The sequence below is a fragment of the Diuraphis noxia genome, unplaced genomic scaffold (assembly GCF_037042655.1).
Source record: "Diuraphis noxia isolate RWA-SAM2 unplaced genomic scaffold, SU_Dnox_SAM2 contig0005, whole genome shotgun sequence".
Classification (NCBI taxonomy): domain Eukaryota; kingdom Metazoa; phylum Arthropoda; class Insecta; order Hemiptera; family Aphididae; genus Diuraphis; species Diuraphis noxia.
Genome location: NW_028301715.1, coordinates 8,467,725 through 8,481,367, shown reverse-complemented (window position 1 = coordinate 8,481,367; position 13,643 = coordinate 8,467,725). Strand labels below are relative to the sequence as shown.

General features: G+C 28.9%; 1 protein-coding gene across 1 annotated transcript in view; it reads right to left on the bottom strand.

Moving 5' to 3' along the window:
• Nucleotides 1–13,643, bottom strand: part of Octalpha2R (alpha2-adrenergic-like octopamine receptor) — a 149,004-nt gene that overhangs the window by 55,388 nt on the left and 79,973 nt on the right. The gene's annotated exons all lie outside the window — the stretch shown is intronic.

The following is a 13,643-nucleotide window of genomic DNA, read 5'->3' as shown; positions in this document are numbered from 1 at the left end:
TTGTATAAGCATTTGATTTAATTGTTGATTAAGGATAATGGATAAAGTTTTCCAAACTGTGAAGTTTATTACACAACAATAAAGAATATTGACATTAGCTTTGTATATTATAAAATATACTATTCATTGTGATAAATAAAACAGTATTTTAAAGTAATATAATGTTTAAAAAATGGGTCATCATTTATTATTTTTCTTATAACTGGACTACGCTATATACATAATGCATATATAACGTAAGTTTCGGCATAAAAACTCGCTATAATTTCCATAGTGGAAAAAATAAAATTAAAATCGCAAAATAAAAGTGTTGAGTTTTTTTTCTTTTTATCCAACGAGTCTTTGTAATTGTTTTATATTTTTAATATATCGAACGCATAACTATAGCATAAATATTTTTTAATTAAAACTCAAAATAAAATCTATTCTCAAATATTTTTGCTCTTATAAACTCGAATCTTCAAAATACAATAAACCGAAAAGTTGTTATTATGGTAATAAATCATTTAATAGAATATTATTCAAAATAATTTCGTAACACGACGACAATAGAGATTATACGAATAAAATACATTGTAATGGATAGGTAAGTACCTACTAATATATAACATAATATTTGCATGCTTGTGTTCAATGTAGGTAGGTATATTATGAAGAAATCTGGAATTAAATATTATTTAATCGCCATTACAATAATATGTTTACTGACATTTTATTTGATCTAATAAAAAATGTATCAACTGATTTTCGGAGTAATTTCATTTTAATAACTCACATTTCATCTCTGTAATCATTTCTCAAGCGTGGAATACCTTCGCCGTAATATGTTTTTTTTCACAATGTTTTGTGTCTGAGAATTGGATAAGGTGATTGTAAGTATTGTACACTCGTATTATTTTTTATACGTGTTTTAAACGATTTTTTTGAAGACATTTTTTTCAATCAACCAAACACATTCTGTTGTAAAATTAAGCATTAGTTTGTTTTTCTAAACGTTATCGCTTTTATTTTAAATGTGTAATTTTTGTATTTGATTGTCATTAGTGACAAATATGAATATTCATTAATTATTACAAAGGTTTTATTTTATTAAGTGTAAAGTAAGCATGACGCGTTGTAGGTACCAACAAACAATAAACTTTGTGTTTTTTTTTTTCCAATAATGCGACGTGTGAAATGCATCAAAACATGTCAAAAAGTCCTCAATAAATTATTTTAAACTAAATTGGTCCTACACCAATTTTTTCGTATTATTTTCATAAATTAAGTTTCGGTAAACGGTTGTTATTATCTGACCTATGCAGTCTGTCCCAATGTTAATTAATTTCTGGGTTATTACATTAGTCCTTCATTTTACCCCTCTCGGCGTAAAACTCATAATTACGTTTCTATAATATAATATACTGTATAATATATTTTTATTTTCAGATAAGGTAATGTGTATCAATGCAAAGTATATTATGGCACATGATTTTCCAGTAAAACGATATTAAATATGATTGTTGAATTTCATATTATAGTGTTAAAGAATGAATACTCGATTATAATATAATCATAATAGATATTTAAAGTCATCCATATGAATAAAAATAAATAACCAAAACAACCAATGTATTCAAATTAAACAAATCGATATAATTAAAATATTTAAAAACGGATGATAAATAATCATTAAATATGGAAATCGTGTCCATTTACTTGTTAAGTCCCTGAAATTAATTCACTATTACCTACCGTGTCTACGGTAATATCCGGTGACTCGTAATCTTTTTTATAGTAAACGTTAGTATATAAACACGAACATTAAAACCCAATAAATTTAAGATTTTAATAATAAATACTACAGAGTCTATGTTGTTTTAATAAAAATCAGTCGATGTGTCAAATACGAAATGTATTGAAATAATATCGTATAATACAAGTTTTTATTCAGTAAAATTGGCGGCTAATATTATTTCTGCAAAGCAAAATAGGTTATTATTTAGTTTAAACTGTTATTGTAACATAATATATTGAAATAATATTTTCCTTCAGAGTCGGTTTTATATAGTTTAGGCGCGTGAATGTTTAACAATAGTTTTGATAAACATTTAATTCGTTAGCATTATTTAATTTTACAGTGCCATACCATATTAACTCCTCGTATGTAGTTATAATTAAATATATATGTATAGGAACTTAAATAACAAATAACTGGCATTCCTCTAATGTTGAGAACAATAATTTATTGATTCGTTATGACTTTCGTATTTTTCCAATTAATATAGTAGGTACCTATGATATGTGGCATGCACAGACTACTAATTTATTCTAAAAAATTACAGCGAAATGACATTTCAATTACATTATAATTTCAATTATAGTTAATTTAAATATGGATAGAACCTTTATCGAGTGTTTTATAATGCCACGAATACATGTATTATTTTAATAAACAATATAGCTGTATAACTGTTTATATTAATGTTAATATTTTAACAATAAAGAAATTTGTAAAAGTAAATATGAACAATATTTTTAGAAAACAGAATTCTGCAATATAGGTGCCAGCGTCATGTATTATATTCATAATAATTTTTTTGAGTTAGACGGGCTGTGTCATACGAATACTTCCGTTGATTTATTTTTGATATCGTAGTAAGTCGTAAAGACAATATAATTGAATGTAATCATGACATTTTACAATTTAGGTATCCAATGGTTTTAAATATATTCGCCAATAGCAATAACAATAATTTTACATTGCGTGTTTATGATATAATTATTTCAAAATTCCATTCGTTATAACGACAAATATATTATTATACCTTATAGTTTTAAATATTAACAATATTCAGTTATTTGCATCATTAATATATTTAGTGCCCACAATTAAAATGTTATTATTTTTCCAATTGTCCACATTGTTGAGACAAGGTGTTGGGAATTGAACCGCGAGTTTCAAAATTAAACATTGAAAAGTCGATAAAATCAATCACAATGAATGGGGTTGATTGATGGCCTTTATATGTGTTCGAAAACAACAACATTAAATACTAAATTCGCAGCTGGAACACGTAAAACAAGGTTATTTCTGCTGTAACATATTACGCATAACCACCAATCCATATTATTGTAAACTAGAAGCTATCAGTATAACCACAATAGAAATTCGTAGTTTCGGTTGTCAAAGAAAACCTGCATCTCTTACCGTCATATTTCCTCCGACCCAGTTCATACTTATATAATATATACATTATATACATTACTTTGAGATTATTTTATAGGTCAACACGGCGTACAGCAGATTGTTTATGTCACAGAGGTGTGACTTGTTTGCGTAGAACATACACTATAAATATACCCTATATAATCATTCGTGCATGGTATAACTGTGTGTGTGTGTGTGTGTGTGTGTGTGTGTGTGTGTGTGTGTGTGTGTGTGTGTGTGTGTGTGTGTGTGTGTGTGTGTGTGTGTGTGTGTGTGTGTGTGTGTGTGTGTGTGTGTGTGTGTGTGTGTGTGTGTGCGCGCGCGCGCGCGTGAGTTTAAAAGGTAGTGAGACGAGAATACGTTTTGGCAAAGGTCTTCAGCTGTTGTTTTCGCGGTGTTTGCTGCCCGTCATAGATTACCTACAAAACCTATGGCGGTCACCTGCAGCTGTTGTCAATGAACGATATTTCGGAATCGTCGCAAGCTGTGGCGCCTGCGACTGTGGCACGTGACCAACGCCGTACGTTAATAAGTCTACCGGTTTAATAAAGCGTTGGCTCCATGTCGTTACCTGTAGTGTCGTCCCATTTAAGAACCCTCGAATCGACGATCTACCCTTATCACCGGGGAAGGGAGCAGATGGGGAGGAAACGAAAAATAAATATACCACGCATTGTGCCGAAGGGTGACGAAGAAAAGGAGGAAGAGCAGACCGCCGGAAGGCACCGTGGCGACCGGGTGTAAGCGGAAGAGGAGGTCCAATGGTCAGCATAATACGGATCAATATACACAGGGCAGATATTTCGCACAGCCGCTGCGTGCACGCCGTACCGTATGTGCGTTTTTCCATCAAACATCAACCACCCACGCAGCGGTCACATCATAGAACAAAAGTCCCTCGACCCGACCGACGTTGACGACCGCGGCCTCGGCTGATGTAAGTCGAGTTGATTACCCGACGATGTCCCTCCACTGCAGTTGTACACATGACATATTATTATTATTAAGCTCTTTCGCCGCGACGTCATGATGCCGATTATACCTTTTTACGGATTCTGACGAGAGTCTTTTTTATGACATTTTTTGATTTTGAAACACAAATCATATTATATTCTCTGTAATTTCAAATCGTCATCGCATAATATTGTGTTAAAAATATGATATGTTGACAAGTGTACGAAATTAAATAAATAGACGGGGAAAAATAGGTGATAGTTGGTAGGTGTCCAGTGTGCCTCGTCATTTGAAGAATGTTGTTCTCAATGTATATGTGTTAAATTTTAAACCGATATAACGATTTAATTAATTATTAATTATTTATCATAGTAGGACGGTTGGCTGAATATCAATTTTTACAAAACAGTTCATTTGAAAAAGCATTCATATTGTGTACAATATATAATAATATAATTGTGTTATACATTTTAAGGGACCCACAAAACATATTTTTAAATCAAAAATTATATTTTGTATGGACACCTATAGAAAAAAAAATGTTAAATGTTAGATGTCTAAAAAGAACTCAAAATGAGTCGAAAATTGCGTACCATAATCATGCGATGAAAGAGTTCGGTTAGTCGTTTTTGAATTACACATAGTACTGGGAAACTTTGAACTCTTACCTCAAAGTACCTACTAGACCAAATTTACTATCAAAACTCAAAGTTGAAAATCGAAGCACTTTTAATGTCTCAAAATTTTATGATGACGGACACAAAAAAAATACACACACACACAATTTTGAAATCGTTACATTTATTGATCCGCTATGGATCTAAAATAATAAATAGCCGAGTTTAAAAATAGAAAAAACAGAAATATTAAAAAGAGAAGATAATAATAGAAAGAATAAAAACGCGAGAGTGGCGAGAGGGGGGTGGGGTGGTATGAGTGAGATGAAATTGCGCTAAAGTTGCAGCCAGTGGAGGTACCTAGTGCAGTGCGTCTTGGGAAATCGTCGCAACGATATTTGGCCTCCAAAACGTTCGGTTGTCGCAGCTTTGGCCGTGGAGGTGGTACACTTTTGCGGAGACTGCCGCAGCTCAGCACAGAAGGGCTATTGTGACGCGACCGAGTGTATAAATGCTTTTATTCGAAACTTTTGATGGGTGTAATTTCTGAAACGGTTAGTTTTTCGGTCCATTTGCTACCAGGTCAATTTATATATTTCGCCGGCACACTCGATGCTGCTGCTACTACACGGCGTGTATCCGCCCAACAAAGAGCGTAAAACACGAGTGTGTGTGTGTGTGTGTGTGTGTGTGTCTGTGTCTGTGTCTGTGTCTGTGTCTGTGTCTGTGTGTCTGTGTGTGCGTGCGTGCGTGCGTGTGTTAGCATTTCGAAATCGCGTTTGGTCAGAAGTTATTTCAACCGTCAAAATTAAGGACGCGGTTAATATTTGACGCCTTGGCTTTAAGTAGAACTGCATTCAACCTACACAGACACTCTGCTGTACGTTTATGGGCGATTACACGTTGATTTTAAACCATATATAAATAGTTTTTACGAACAGCCATGTCCGCAATAATTAGCAGCCACAAACACACACACACACACACAAACTTATTGTATACACCTTTCAGACTTCGATTATTCCATTTTGCTTTCTAAAATAATAATGACATTTACAAAACTGCTTATGTGTGTGTGTGTGTGTGTATGTTTACATTAATCTAATTGTTTTTATTCATTATTCCGACTATTTATCGAACAAGACTTTGGAAGATATCATCAAACCGATGTGGTGAAATCATTTTAAATTAAGATCAACCAGTTGCTGGACAATTCAATAATAATGATTTGAACAGTAACATATTTTTTCTCGTACACAGATCGTATAATTAGAAATATTGTAATTTTACTTTTGCCCTTTTACTTGATTTACTTGATTTAATGGTTTCGTACCAAACTAGTTTCGAGTTTCGACATCGAGCAATTTGTTGGATATAATAATATTATACATTTATTTTAATATTTACTACCACCACCGGCGCCATTGTCTTATCGCGCATTATTTTCATTGATTACTATATTACAAAACAAATGTATTGGACATAATAAAACATTTATAGTTACGTACATTATATTATATGGTGTGCATATTTGATAATATTTAAAAATGGAATCTTAACAATGTTTAGATGAAATATAAAATGTTTTTTTTTCGAGCTTTTTTTAGTTCATGTGAATAGGGTTGTGCCGTGTTGTATTTATATACTTTCAAACAACTGCGACGTCTAACTGGATTACTGAATAGTTGTTATCCGTGTGTGACAACAATAAAATTCAGACGTTGATTTCACACTAACCCTATTTGATTTCGGTGAAAACCACAGTGTTGCCATTTCGTGTAATTTTATGACACTTGAGGTGATGTTGTCGTGTTAATAAAATGGCAATTTTAACTACTAATGTCGTGCAACTGTATACCTTATTTCACAACACTTGCATGACGTAGTATGATAACTTAATTTTATAATAATTACGGAAACACGACACCTCTTTTAACACTTCAAATTTGTTCCTAAGTGCATTTATTTATACACAATACGCATTATTATATTATTATATTACGGTCTATTATTTATGTACAATATTCAGTTGAATTAATATTATAAAATAAATTGAAAATAATATGTCTTATTTGTGTCTAACACAATCGATCAGTATTTTTTTTTATTATTATCAAAGAAATAACCCTCGGAAACTTGGCCATTGGGATAAGATACATTTTTTTCTTTTTAAAAGGTGTTACATAATAATAATAGAAAATGTTTAGTAACAGTAAATGTCTAAATTATATGAGTATAATTATAATAAGGTTGTGTTTTTCAAATGGTTAAATAAGTTTTCCAATCCTAATCGATCAGTATTGTTTCATTATACGAGTATTTCGATATGAAAGAACGAGCATTGTTTACATACAATTATTATAAGATTAGAAAATCGATCACCACCGATAATGGAATAATTAAAACGAAAAGAAAAAATTGATTTAATAAAAAATATATTCGACGGACAAATAGAAAAAGGTAAAATTAAAATTAAATTTTCCTTTATACTCGCCAATATTCGCGTATAGGCGTAACGACCGATTCGAAACTGAGAATTTATAGTATTCCTAAGAGTGTTGTTTTTTGCCTTTCAAATATCGAAAGGGCAGGGAAGTGGTTAAATGTGTGTCATGTGTCTCTTTGCTGTCGCAAGATTTCACGTTATTGAAAATTCTTTCGTTGTTTCTCCTCTTCACCATTCCTCACCACCATTTCTATTTCCTTTCTCTATTTTTGCATTCGCTCTCCCCCTCTACCTCAGTTCAATCGGTTCTCTTCTCCGCCTCTAGACCAAATTCAAGAAAAAAGGATGTTTTTTTTTATGCACAGCGCACAAGTGGAAAAATATTGTTAAGCAAGCACTTATCGATTATCCGAGCAGCCCTTTTGACTTTTGAATTATCGAACCCAAGTGGGCGCATCAAAATTGTCTATACAAAAACATTTATTCGTTCTTTTGTGTTTTTACTTCACTTATTGTGTTGGTAGTTTAAATAACTTCATACACAACAAATCGTGATAGATAATAGATTTTAAGTGAAGAGAAGAAGTTATTATAGTTTGCCGAAGTTTCATAATTTTTATTTTTATTCAAATCGGCAATCGTATAAATAGCCTGCAGTGTTAATGAAAATCTCTTCAATCACGCCATGACAATACCTATTGTTACATTCTGTATTACCTAAACTTATCATTCTATAACTCTGTTGTATACCTATTGACTTTTTTTTTTTACAAAAAAAAAAAAAAATCGTTAAATGGTACAAAATATAATGTGACAAAAATAATATAACGATAATTGTATTTGTATTGAAAGATTTTCGGAATGACGGTAATGTTTAGATATTATTGATCATCATTTGTAAACAAAGTTTTCCACTGTTAATAATTTTTATTAATAAACAACTTTCTTCTATTATACTATATTATATGTATATCATGTCGTCATGGGTAAGTACTGTATATTATTTTACTATAACTGATGTGTAACGTGTGTGCAACAAAAATGGAACTATTCAAATAAAGAATAATATTTGAAATTATAGTATCAACAATTTATTGTTACTTAAATATCTTTAAATGTGTACCCAATATTTATTTATTTAAAATAACCCTTATTTTTAACTGCGATATTTTTTCAAATTATATTTGAAAATGTATATTTTTTCTAAATCTTTTGATGTGAAGAGTTAATATAAAATCGTATTATATTTTATAAAGTAAAATATCCTAAAAGATCAATCCAAGTGACTTATTACGCATATCTTACAATTTTATGACTATTACCTACGGAGTAAATATATTTGTTTTTTTTTTCGTTTGAGAAGTACTTTTAATATATATATATATATAATGATATTCTGATATTTAATAGAAGCGACTAGCGATAACTTCTGAATAAATACATAACAAAATTTCTTTCAAAAGTAAGCAATTTTGGCATACAAAATGTTGTATTTTGTCCGCATATACGAATTACATTATTTTATTCAAACATTTTCCCTTATTATTCCATAAAGCAAACCTGTATACCTATATTTTGTATCAATAAATATAGAGCCTTATACATTGTGAATTTTTTATTACTATTTTTTACTTCGTTTTGAAATGCCACTCTGTACTATCTTTCTACGATTTTAACAGTCCTTCCCTCCCCTAAATACAACGTTAAAAAAAAAACGCAGTAGAACCATAAAAAAAAATCAGACACTCAAATAGTATTTATTATTTACCTTACCTTAACCTCGGTAATTATAAAAGAGCTGTCATTATTATCTTACCTGCAAAAAAGAAAAAATATATTATATAGTATTGATATAATCATTTTATTTTAATATTTATCATTGAAAATAATTAATATATGATGCATAACAAATGTAGTGAAAAATTATAACCATACGTTATGATATTTATTTATTTAGTCGGTTAAGATTACTTGATGATGTATGAGAGGGGAGGGGATGGGGGGGTCTGCTTCCAAGGACACACCTGGGCGTGAGCTATTATTATAGTATAAAGCATTTTATAGATTATAGTTTGATGTTTATAAATTTATTATAAACCAACAATTTCTTACCACAATGTCAGACATAATTAATAAGTATATTTTCCATCGTATATTAAATATTATGTTAGTCGTTAATATGACCTTTAAATGTTACTTATGAATTGTACTAAAAACGTTCCATATAAACATTAAATAATTAAGAAATTTTTAAATGTTTTAAAAATGTCACGGTAACAATTTTTAAAGTGCCTACCTATATGATTGGCGTATAATTTACACCAATGTTGTACCTAAACATCAATTCAAATAATTATGCTAAACAACACAATATATAGGTAGGTATTATTATACAAAATAAAGTCGCAGTGATTGTAACTCATTTTAAAGTTGGTTACTTTCAGTTTATAACATCGAGGATCAATTAAATTCCCACACTCAAAGTTATTGAACCACCTAAAAGTATCGATGTTATAGAATAACATTGAGTTTCTTGACTTGTGACTTGGCAGTATTAAATTTGATTCTGTGATATGATATAGAATGTACACTATTGGGACTAACAAGGGATTCTTACAAATAGAGTTGAAATCTTTGATATTTTAGTGATATATATTTACAAAATTTATGAATAGATGGACTGTTGTTTTTTTTTTTCATCAAATGCTCTATGGGTTATCATATAAAATTATGTTTTGTTATTAAAAATTTAAATTTATATATTAGAAATCCAAACATTTTAAGCTAACAATATTTTATAGCAACTTGAATATTATGTTTGTTCGACGTTAACGAACCGAAAATGAGCTACCGGTGAAATACAAAACTTCATAACATGGTTTAAAATGTACTGCATGTATATAAACAATATACATAAACATGAAACGTAATTATGTATATCTTATATAATTCATAAGCACATAATGCGTATACAATTTTAGTCGAAAGAATTTTATTATAATACACCGAAGGAATAATATGTACTAAATTGTATACATACTTATTTTTAAATAATTAATGATATACCTAAATATTGACTTTTTAATTACCCCCGGGAGTTTATTGAGGGATTTTCTTCAGGCAAACATAATGCGCTTAAAATGTAAGAAATACCGGTTGTGGGTCGTGGGTCGTTAAACACCAGAACGAGTAGTTCCATAAACTTAAAAGAAAACTCGAACATCGAATTAATCTATTATTAAAATCTGTAAGTTTTGATTCGAAATCATTTTATCGGTAATCTGTGTCAAAACTTAAAAATAGAACACTAATGGTATATTATGTACCTATCTATCTACCAAACCGAGAAAATAGATAATAAACATTAAATACCATTGTTTTACATCTGATAACATTTACTACCTATTTATAATTTGTTTAATAATATAGGATATTAGGATATTATATTTAACGTTAGTTACGTGCAAAAAGCAGAATAATTGTTGTTGTTTTTTTTTAAACTCACCACTGCATGTCATTGAGTTATAACTTTTAAATGAATGGTTAGAACAAATTAACACATTTAATCGAAACGGAATTCAACTGTATCAATTATTTTATCACTAGATGAATGTTTTTTTTTTTTTTCAAGTCAAACATAACAATATTATTGTAAATTAATGAAAGCACTATATAATATTGGTTACAACACACGCGTAGCTAAACCTAACCAGATCATTGGGAGTTTATCATTTTATCATGTTTTTGACATATATAATATATATATATATATATATATATATAATATATGTATGTAGTTGAAAACGAATCAATAATAATAAAATAGACTTAAGGTCTAAACGCTACATTTTTATCATTATTTAAAAACAAAAAGATTTGTTAAAAATGTTAATATTTTCCGGGCCGGCCGTATTTCGTTGTTTCATATTTCATAAGCCACTTAATATAATCGGCAAGCAGGTAAGAACACTCCATTACGGTCGGACTGGAAATCTTATACAATACTGCTGATATAACCCTTAATTTAGGGGAAAGCATGAAATGTCTGCGTGCGTAGGTATTATATGCACATATGTATAAAGATTGATGGCCAGGATCTGATCGTGAAACATGAGAGAATATGTAAACGATTTATTATTAACATATGTGCCACGATATACGATATACATATATAGCATATATATATATGTGTGTGTGTGTGTGTGTTAAGAAAATGGGTGTGAATTTACGACGTAAAATCATATTTAAATCGAGACAAATGGTTTCATATTCAAATAGTTTTATATACCGTGTCAGACCTATCTTACGTTGCTGCGGTATAAGCGAACTTCTGCTGTAACTGTATAATGTTTGTATCGTCTAACCTAACTACATTACAGTAACAAGTTGCACGTTGCGATATGATTATGTTATGTTAACACCAAAACCGAGCAAAAGAAAATAATTGTAAAAATGGAAAATTATTCAACTAATGACTAATCTTAAGTCGTAAACGTCAAGTGTAACTAGCTATTGATGTATTCACAAAATATTATAGGTAATCATTCAATTTTAATTATAGTCAGTATATCACTAAATTCGTTAATTTATGGTGTACATAATACGTAAATATTGCTATTACAATAATTTGATTATAACTACCTATTACTTATTGGATATACAGTAAATCGAGTTTGTTTTTGCATAGAACGTTGAATTTATATAAATATTTAATTATTATAACAATAAATTTAATGTCCTACATGCTAGTTATATTATATAACTTTATAGTAAACATCGACTTAGTTGTTGGTATAAATGGGCAATGGTATACAATAGTTAATCTAAACGTTTTTAAAATACCATTGTAAACTTTTGTACATAAACTGAATATAATAAGTATACTTGCTATTTTCAAATTGTTTTTTAATTTTGTTTTTCCCAATTATTCATAAAACTAGTAGTTTTCAATACCTTAAATTTCCCACTAGATTAACTTTCGTATCAGAAAAGGTATTAAAGTTGAAAATTGAGGCATTTTTTTTTATTATAAGTGTCTTTAGATGCAAACAAAACACACACACACACATCATTGTAAAATCGCATCGTTCAGAAACCAAAATACATTTTTAATCGAATTATCTCGAGAATATTAAATTAATAATTTAATAAATACAATTGAACTTATTTATGCTTTTCGAAACTAACTTTACTACCTAAAATTCTGTACACAATTTGTTTTCCATAAACAAGTTTTAGGGTAGTTTGAAACCTTATCGAACATAACTCCTAAACATTATGCATTCATAATTCACACATATTAAGATTCAAAACTAAAACAAACATTTTTTGAATTTTGAATTTTTCAGTAATTATCAAGTCAATTTTAAAATCTTTAAAATTAATTAATTCTTATAAATATTTTCGTATTTTAAATTAAATTAAGCAAAACGATAAATCATTTGATGCGACTTTTATGAATTGAAATATTTTTAGAAAAAATAATTTGAAATGATTTTTACTTGAAAATAATAATAAAATTTAACCTTCCAATAAATAATAATATTTCAAAAGTGTTATACATCATATATACTGGCACATCTAATGACAAAAAGTTATAAATATTGTTAATTTATAATTTTTGTAAGGTCGAAATACTTCTTTTTTTTTTTCTTTTTTTTTTTAAACCATAGCTTAACTAAATCAAATAACTATTGAATTAAATGTTAAAAATCTAATTATGTACCTACATTAATCGGATATTTCCTATTTGGTTCATAGCTTAAGATGTGTGTAATTTTATACAATTTTTTTCTATTTCTATTTATTTAATGTTGTACTTTTCATTGGGACTCTAAATGCATTACGGCAAAAAATGTTTATTTTTATAAAATAAATTACAATTATATAAGTATTCTTGTAAAAAGTTTTGACTGAGGCAACTAGTATAATAAATTTGAAGGTGTATTCTATGGCAGGTACAAAACTAAAGTTATTAATGTAATGACTTCTACAATATTAAGAATTATTTGAACATTTGTCTTGTTTTTTTTTTTTTTTTTGAAGAAAACTTGTTGTTTAATATAACTTTTTAAGGTTTGGTTTTTACGCTATCGTGAATGTTTCAACTTCTTTTTGGTGTAAAAATTAAACATTTGACTTGAAAGTCGAAATATTAAATTTAAAAATCTAATAATAAAGTGTTGTATAATTCAACACATTATTTAAATAAGCCTTGTCACTATTTATTAAGTTTGGATTATTATAAAAAAAAAACTCATTAAGTATATTTTTTATTATACATAAAAAAATGCATCATAAAATATGTATCACTATCATGCTGAAAATATTTAAAACTGTAGAAGTAAATGAAATGAATCTCAGATTGATATTTTGGTAACGGTTAAAGAATCTATTTAAAAAACATATTTAGCATCACCTTTATACAGTCGAATAA